Genomic DNA, 9,789 nt, shown 5'->3' on the forward strand with positions numbered 1-9,789 from the left:
TCTCGCCGGAGCGTTCCCCCCAAAGTTCAAGAAAGTCGTCATAATGTGGCCAACTCGCACAAATCTGCGAAAGGACGACGCAACACTCGTGACGGTGAGGCAGAAAACGACGACTAAGCACCGAATCTACGAAGGTTTGGAAGCGGCAACGGTCTCCAGAGGAAGCGGCGGCTCTGTATACGACGACGATATCGACGTTAGCGCAGTTGGGAAATCGCTGCGCGCGCTTTCTACGAACGCGCATGTCATTGAAGAGGCACACCCCATATACAACTAGATATGCGGCAAAACAAGAGCGCATGCTGTCGCTAGCTTTGAGGGATGAGCCGGTGCCTCTCACGAGCGAAAACAAAGAAGAAGAAAATATCGCGCACTCATTGCCACAACAAAACATTTTTTTCTCTCTCTCTCTCTCTAGGTGAGAAAAATGAGAGACGGCAAAACCCTCCCAAAAATCCGCCCACGGCACACTTATTCCCACAGGATCAACCCGACTCGCACACGAACCACACTGCCACTACTAACAGCGCGGTCTCGGCGTCAAGAGGATGCGATCGCAATCGAGCGAGGCTCTGCTGCTCATCCCAACGCATCGTTCGTAGTTCGCGCCTCACCGTCCTCGTGCAAGAGCAGTAAGGGAAGTCCCGGTACCGTCGGGCACCGGCCTCGGAGCTGCCCCTATCCTTCGGCTACCTTGGCCGCTTCCTAGCAATGCAGTGTAGGAATGCAAGAAATCCCGAATTTCTAAACAGTGTTTTTTTTTAATCCTCCGGGCACGCACAAGGGGCAACGAAAGCTGCTCTCTGAGTCACGCGAACGAGAGTTCGGAGGAGCCGGGGAGGCAGGCGTTGTTCTATGCTTTATACGGCAGCGCACACTTGGGATAAGTTACCGAGAGACGACAGAGAACGGATAAAAGATAATAATAATAAACAGGAGCTGCCGAGAATGGCTCTCGTAGGTGGTGTTGTTGTTGGTGGTGTTGCAGCAGGCGGGGTTAGCCTGGCATACATAGCCGGCGACTGTTCCGCCTGAGCCTCTTATGAGTGTCACAGTGCGTGTCACCAGGTTTTGAAGAACCCTGTGTCTCAACTGCAGGCAGGCAATCAGCAGTCGTTGCGACATCTTCCTGATTGCCGCAGGACCTCCGGGGAAAACGACGTCTCCAAAGGTCCTGTGCGAAAGACCATTCTTTTGCAGGCTGTCGACCATCGCTTTCTTTTCTGTGTCGAACTGCGGGCATATCCAAATGAAATGTTTCATGTCGGCAATCTCACCACAGAAGGCACAGAACGGCGAAGCGCATCGTCCAGTCTTGAACAACCAAGCTGGTGTGTGCGCGGAGATGGTTCGAATGCGGTACAACAGTGTTGCTTCTTCCGGAGTAAGCCCATGGATAACATAGGCTGGGATGACTGTCGTACACGAACGAGAACCACTGAGTGCTCACAGATGATTGAGAAAATAATCTCTCCAGCGAGCTAGAGATCTGAGACGCGGACATAATAAAGGAACGAGAAAAGGAAAAATATAAAAGAATCTTCCCAGAAAAACAACAGAAAAACAGAAATTAATACGTTATCAAGCAAACAACCCTGCTTCTTCGTAGTAGGGTTCCCGCTGCAGCAATTTTCTTTGTAGAAAGCTTCGCCAAAGGAAAACGAATCTGCAATAGCTATGTTAACTTTTAAGACAAATTCTTTATCTTGTCTGCGTTTTTGTTTTGTTTCTTTCCACTTCGTACTTAATTGCAAAATGGGAGCAGGTGCGCCGGAGCATTCTTGGTGTACTGCAATGCAACTTTCTCGAACAGTCGCAAGAACAAACTACAAACTACCAGCGTCGTTGTCTTTGTTTTAGACGCACAAAAGCGTGTGATACGGTAACTCTGCGGTTGAGAATTCATACGTATCTGTTCATTTTTGAACGCTATCTGAAATTTGTCTGAACTAAACATGAGCTATTTAAGTTAATCTTTTTATTTTCTCGCATTAATGCGCAGTCTTTTATGTCGTTTTCTCACTATACACTATATAATTTACTTGTCTTATATACGCTTCTAGTACCATATTGCATAAAGCATTTTAGACGCGGGTACATTTACCCGCAGTTAAATACTTATTGCAAGCGACAGTAACTTTCTCTGCAGTAAGCTACCAAGTATTAAAGGTGTTGTGCATGCGGGAAGACTTTTTGTCTTTGTTAATTCAGACGACTGTGTGCGACAACTTACCGTCGTTTCTACAAAGATTGTTATGCTTAATTACCAACAGGCTATGCGCTAAATACGATATCCGAAAGATAGATTATTCAATGGATGCTCTGAGCAAGGCTGTGAGCACCGTTTGAAAGGGGCAGTCACACTAAAAACAGGCGCTTCAATGTCTCTTCTTACTGCGAATGTAGAGAGAGAGAGAGAGAGAGGGAGGGAGAAAGAGACAGGCAAAGGGAGGGCAGGGAGGTTAACAAGAAAAAAATCCGAGGACACCAAATCACTCCTTATAAGCTGTAAATGCGAACGCAGTAATACGCAATTGAACGCAACTGAGCGGTCCTTCGATTTTTGCGTTGCGAGTAATGATTTGGAATTTTGCTGTGGAGTACGTTATCGCGAGCTTTGCGACTAAATTGGTGCGAATTGTTTTGTTTTTTACAATTTCTACGTTGGCATGTTGGCTGTAGAGCGGAATAATTTGAACGACATTGCTGAGAAATCAAGGACGCCTCAGGCCACCGACGTCCTGTGCGATGATGAGACCGAGGAAGCAGCAGCAGCCACCCAGGCCAGCAGGCGCGCTCAGCAGCTAAGTACAGTGAGGGTGAACGAGAGAGAGAGAGAGAGAGAAAGAGAGAGAGAGAGAAAGACACGGACCGCACGCCGGCTTCCGAGAGCGAGAAGGCGGCACCTGCACGCGCGCGTCACGCGACTGCCTCGTCGACGACAACCCGTCTCGCCCCGCTGCGTCGCGTCGAGGCGTGCTCGTGACGTGGCGTCGCGGCGATGCCCTCTCACCTCACACGACACCTGGTGCGTTAATGGGCCAGCATATGATCCGATTCGCCTGCTCTGCTCCATCGAGGCACCCTCGTGACGTGGCGTCGCAGCCATTGAGGATTTAGGTGCCATTTCGCTGCTACAGGCCGACTTTTTCCCTCAATGGGCCAGTTGACGCTTTCGCATCAAAATATGGTTCGCAGTACTCAAGCAGTGGCAGAATGACAGAGTTGTAGTCTCCTGTGAAAACCTCAGCTCCACAGGGAAGGGAGACTCGGGACACAAGCCTAAGAATGCGATGAACCTTAGGTACAAGGCTGGTGACATACGAGGAAAACACGAGAGACGTGCTGGATGTTACACGCAGAATTGGAAGGGCCAGCACGCTCCTTATAGAGGTGCCTCCGACGTAGTAGGTTGGACATGCAAGCAGTTTTGTTGTGGCCGATACCCACGGCAGGACATTTTTCAGTGCTATTATGAAGTTGTTATTGCAGTCTCAGCCGTTCGCCTTTAGAGAGCATATTTATTTCAAGCGCATATTTTGCATATTGGCATAGCGTCTCAGTGGAAGTGTTAACTTGTTAAACACATTCTGCGAAGATGCACTACGAACATGGTTTTGAATGATCGTTTTCATGACTACAGTTTATAGTATCGCAGCGAGAAACATTTTAGTGAAAGCTGAAGAGATTTGGGCAGTTTAAGCATACCGACTGCACAAAGCACTGATGTCACTTTTTCCCCTTCCTGACAATGCACTCACACTATCTGCTCTTTCCATAAACAATAAAGGAGATGAAAAGCCGATTACAGTTTCATTGACTCAGTATGTGCTGCTGCTCAAGCAAGTATCATCAGATGAATCCTGGTTTACGCGGCTGCATGCATAGGCGTTGTGGGATGCTGATCCTCCTGCGCATTGCACCATGGTGCAGATATCATTCAAACACATGTTCAAACACATGGTGCACATCATTCAAGCACATATCTATTTGCGCATGGTGCAAATAGATCATTCATATTCTCAGTGCTCAAGTGTAAAGACACACCGCCTCAAACATGACAGCCCTGTGTCGTGCTTCCTTCAGTGCGTCAGAGTACTTGAATCCTACATTAGCGATTTATCCCCAACTAGCCCATAAGACGCATGCATTTGAAAGAAGTGAAGGAGTGCTGTGAAATTGTACTAAACTGGATCCACATGCCGAATAGAAGTGTGCACTGCCAGCTGAAACGGACGGCACGGCTGATCATGTACTTCCCATTCTTCGACTTCTAGTGTCTTTCATTTTAGAAAGTTATATTTGGCGCTGGAAACAGCATACAGCTCGCTTGTAAACCTCAGTCACCTGAGACCACATAATTCAAGCACGAAACACGCCGCGGTTCACCGCGCATAGTTACACACGGTTCGTTCAACCTATCACACACCACACGAAGTCAGGAGTGCCATATTTCAAATCGCTGCAGCGCCAAAGGCAACTGAATATTCAAGCACACAGTTTCTGAGCTGGGCTCCTTCACTCGCCAGTTACGAACTCGATGGACGCTCTAGGCCTACGCGTAATGAAAGTAACATCGGCGGCAGGCGAGTGCTGATTATCCAGACTTCGGAGGTCGGAAGCATGTTTCCATTCGTTTCGATCACAACAAAATATACATATACCACTGCCGTATCAATCCACAAAATTCGTCAATTCTTTTCTGACACACAAAAAGAAAAGCCTATTTTTAAATTTTTTTGCCTCTAAGCTTTAAAAAGCTGGCGTAAAATGTTAATACGAAGGACATAATTAATTGTCAATGCTCCTGATTCCGCGCATTTGTCTGAATTCTGAACAAACATTCAGTGCCATTCCACATTGTGAAGATGGATGACTGCATGTGCACTCTTTAATGGCGAGCCGCCTATTGCCGTGCGTCAAACGACGTATGCACATAAATGGAAGGCGACGCGCGATTAGTCGCTCCTCCATGATGTGGAGCCTCGGACGATTATGAGGCACCGGGGGGTATACACACCCGTGTACTGTTGCGAAACGTGGCACGACACATTTTACTAACGAATCCCGGCACGTAGGACCGACACGCACCTCACCGCACTCCGAGGGCACACTCTGCTTCACCGTAGCCAAGGCGATCGTGCGTTGGTCGACATCCTGCGGTGCAGTAATAGTTGAGGGGTCACTCGAAAACCACAAGCGGTCACACACAGGCCACACAAAATTTGTTCCGCACAAACTCCCTCTGAAACCTGGCCGTTGCTCCGGTGAAACATTCCAAGTTTTCGGGATAGGGGCCACATGGGCTGTTCGCATTTCTTTCAGCCTCACGGTCCTGGAGGGTAACATGCTTACGGGACCACCACCACGGGAGAGCGGAAGGAAAGGAGATACGAGAGCGCTTGGAACGCTTACAAAGAGAGGGCGATACGAACGTAGACATGGTCGACACGGATTCTTATCAGCTTAATATCTGATGCGGGTTGTTTTTAAACCTAAGACATTAAAATTATTTTTGCAAGTTGGCGGAGTGCTTAAAACCTGCTTCGCCTGCGCCACGGGTCGGACCGGTATTGCAGCCTCTTCGGTATCGGCCCACTTGTGGGGAAAAATTCTCGATCTACACGGCTCGATACACGCACGCAATTTTTTTCCAGAACCTAGCCATATACAGCTTCGCTGTAAAAATGTTAGAAAAATTGCAGATGAAGCTTGAGTGACAACGATGCTTGCTTAGGTAGAGGACAGAGCCCTCCTCCCCACATACATAAACAGCAAATCCGTGGTCCAGGTGAGCCGTGCTTTGTAAGACTTGTATGTATCGGCGTCTACTAACAACGACAGTGGTCCTGGCGTGATAGACGCACGCAATTTTTTTCCAGAACCTAGCTATATACAGCTTCGCTGTAAAACTATTAGAAAAATTGGAGATGAAGCTTGAGCGACAACGATGCTTGCTTAGATAGAGTACAGAGCCCTCCTCCCCACGTAGATAAACAGCAAATCCGTGGTCCAGGTGAGCCGTGCTTTGTAAGACTTATACGTATCGGCGTCTACTAACGACGACAGCGGTCCTGGCACGATGCCAAGTTTTACGGTCATAGCAGAGTGTCATGTACGCTGTTACCCGTGGACGCCGACGCGTCTGGCTCTAGTCACACGAAATCTCGCGAAAGCGAAGTTGTCCCCTCAAATGACTCCCGAAGAATACCGTGACAGAAGTCCGTACCCGACCAAGGAGTCAGCTGGAGTTGCTGGCCGGTTCCGAAGTGAGGTATACTTGTGTTGCACTAGGATACTACATGTCAAACCCTGACTACAATGCGACAGTGACACGCAAATTCGAGTGCGTGCTCACTTACTCGCTGCTGACATATTCTCAATCCACGCGTTGCAAGGTATAGGAGAAGATGAAGCAGAAGGAGGAGGGTGGCGAGAAGGAAAGGAAGGGGCAAGTCATCATAGAACATTGGGATATGGTTCACGGCAATTAAGTACTGTGTCACGGAGGGTAATTCTCATTCAATTTATCGGCTTCGAAATTTCGATACTGCTTTTATACATATTCAACTCTTCTCAGCTACGCTGTTTCACGTCATAAACGGAGGCCCTGGCATTGCTAATGATGGACGTTTTGGTAGGCAACAGAGAGAGGTCCTGATGTAATGTAACGGTTCCTTTTGTCGAATACCATTCCTTTCTTATCATCGACCAATGAGAACATGACGAAGTGTCGTTATTATTACCAAGGAAGCGCTAAAAAATAACCGGCAATGTGTAGTTTCGTTATCCCTAATCAGTCCGCCGGTTCTCACTCTCTCACTCACTCTCTCACAACGTTGAGTACCACTGGTAACTGGCCATATTTATGGTATCTTCGACTGGTTGCCTCTATCCTGCGAATCAGAGTCGGCCAGGTCGACGTTCCTCGAACTCAGATGCAGAGGAGAAGCAGGCAAGCCGAACGCGCGACTCGCTCTCGGAGGAGGAAATGGCAGAGGCGAAACCGCGTGACTGCAGCCAACATCCCATTTCGTTAACCAAAGCTCCGGACGGCGCACGCGCGGTGAGACGAGCGTTCGTTGAGGTGCTAGGTGCAGTCTCCTAGGTTACGGTAGAGTGTCGTCAACAGCAGCAACGCTTTGTTGTGACGACGTGGCGAGTCGAAGAAAATGCTGCTCGCAAGAGTGGACTAGAGCGCTCCGAAACGACAAGCTGAAGATTACATTAGTTTTCTGACTGAAATGACTAACCAACGCGTATTCAGCTATTGATACAGCTTTCAGGCCGCACGCACGCGTAGCCTTAATGAATAATAATAATAATAATAATAATAATAATAATAATAATAATAATAATAATAATAATAATAATAATAATAATAATAAGCTCTAATTGCCTGTGGTGTTTCGCTGCTCTGCTCGTGATCGCGAGTTCAATCGAGGCTGCCGCTGCCTCATTTCGATGAAGGCTATATCTAAATACGCTCACGCAGTTATATTCAGAACCACAGGTGGTGAAAATCAATCCTAAGTCCCCTACTACTTCGTGCGTGATAATCAGCTAGTGGTTTTTGAGCGCAATGCCCGAAAATTTCACAGATATTTAAAAAAACCTTGCACCCTCTGAGGCTTATCTTGTCCCCAAACGATAATCGTCCACTAGGTTGCGTGCATTTCTTTTCTTTGACACTGTGCGCTCCCCACTTTTCCGTGAAGAACGCTATGCCACGCTGATAAGGTGCATGCCGTTCGTGACCGGGGAAATACGGTGCGCGCAGCGTTAAAGAAAGGAAAGCCGGGCAAGATAGGCTGAACTGATTGCTTGGGAATGACATGAACCCCCGACGAGCCAAAATTATCCTGAAAACACGATCCTGTTGAAGGTATGCCGAACGTCGTTCACGTGCAGCTGTTGTTAAAAGTACGTAAGGTTCTATACGCGTAGAGCAACCACGTTTCCCTTTCTTGAAATGGCAACTCCTTTCATGCATCTTCTTTTTTTTTACTTTTTTTCACTTCTGAACACTTTTGTCGTCTTCGCGCCGACGTTTTCATCGGGCAAGAAGCACACAACCCATTTGTCACAGTGGACCGCAGTGCATCGCTTCCATTCACCCGGATGCGGACAGAATGAGAACGATTCGAATGCGAGATTCCATCGGGGCGGAATGCTCCTGAATAGAAGCGTGCGACGCTTCGCCGACGATGCGTGAACGAGCCCCCTAGCCATGTTTTCATCATTTGCTTTTCATCCTGGAGAAGTCCGTCGCTGGAAACGCTCGCCACAAAGGTCTTTCTGTAGGGACAATTTGTAAAGCCATAACAAAAGATCACAGAGCATGATCGAAGAGTCAGTGCCGGGCAACATTATTCAATCCATCTCTCGGGCATTCGCAGACAAGCAGCGTCATTCGGACCTTGTTTAGGACCGCACTTTTAATTAGGGAAAGCTTTCACATCGAACTTCCTCTCACACTATGCACAGTTCTCTGCCTAAGTGTATGCAAAACCACTTGCAGACATTAGCAAACGTTGGATAACGTGCAGCTTGGGCACGCGTAGTATGTTAAAGATAGAACGACGGAAACAAAGAAGGCATAAAAAAACAAAATCGCGAACAAGCGTATGAGCGTAGTGCAAAAAATATGACAGTTGTTTCAACTTGCGGCTTTCCTTCTCGCACTACGTCATGGCAAAGTTTCGAAGCATCCTGTTCAAAGAGGTCAGCGCCTTTTGCTCGCGGGAAAACGATTCACATCGTGCTGACGGTGCTGGCATCAATTCTCGCCAAGTGAGACAATCCCAGTTTTCCGCCCGACGTATAACTCGATCGCGTTGCCTAGTACAGGCTTCCCGTAAAAAGCATTTCGGACAAGCTCGGAAACTTTGAATGAAACACACCGTCCGCCCTCAGCTTGCGCACCGTTTCCCGTAACACTATGTCCAAGGTTTGCTTTGACAGCACGGTTCTTGAAACTTAACACTCTCTCTATCGTCAGTGCCAAGTGTTTTAAACGGTCTCCCTCTTGTACTCTGTCGCAAATAACAAATGGCTGTAGTTTAGCAAAACAAAGGAAATAAAAGAAGGGCGACAAACCAACGAATCAAAACGACGAACAGCGCGTTACTTCTAACGCGCGGAGACGCACCACGGTTTTGCCTTCAGTGAAACAACGACCGCAAAGTCTTTTCCGTCGCTCGCCCTCTGCTTTCGCGCACGCTGAAACAGTCCGGCCAACGAAGCCACGCGTAGGGCAGCAGCGGCAGGCGAACGACTTGCTTCTCTCGGTCAAACGCACCCTTGCGGAAGAGACAATTGGACGAACTCCAGCCTTTCTCTTCCACTTGGCATGGTTTCTCTTCGCATTCTTTTCACTTCTTGCTTCGGCACCAGCCTTGCGCTAAGCCCCCAGCTTCGCAGTGCTTTGTTTCATTTTAGTTTTCATTCCTTTCTCCTCCTTCTCTGAGCGCTCCAAGGATAACAATATAAATATTGTTATCCTTTCACATGTCTCTATTTGTTAAAAACTCGTGCTGTTGTTCTCCGGGCGGCACGCTGGCTTTATGAAGAAGAAAACAGGATTCGGAACAAACTCTCGCGAACTGCCCCATTGTGTGCTTTGCAGTCCTTCAGGCTAATGCGACAGCAGAGTTGCAAAATAAGAAAGTGTAAGAAAACAAGATAAAAGCAATGCTGTGGCAAGCCGGACAGCTCATGCTGGAGAGAAGACAACAAATTGAACGCAATACGATGACAATGACGACGGGACCCGTTTCCCCGCTTATA

The 9,789-nt window shown here is 47.9% G+C and overlaps 1 pseudogene; it reads left to right on the plus strand.

Annotated features, from left to right (window-relative positions):
* Positions 1–5,439: 5,439 nt before the first annotated feature.
* Positions 5,440–5,604, plus strand: LOC126523107 (U2 spliceosomal RNA; annotated as a pseudogene).
* Positions 5,605–9,789: the final 4,185 nt, after the last annotated feature.

This window comes from Dermacentor andersoni, chromosome 6 (assembly GCF_023375885.2).
Source record: "Dermacentor andersoni chromosome 6, qqDerAnde1_hic_scaffold, whole genome shotgun sequence".
NCBI classification, from domain to species: Eukaryota; Metazoa; Arthropoda; class Arachnida; order Ixodida; family Ixodidae; genus Dermacentor; species Dermacentor andersoni.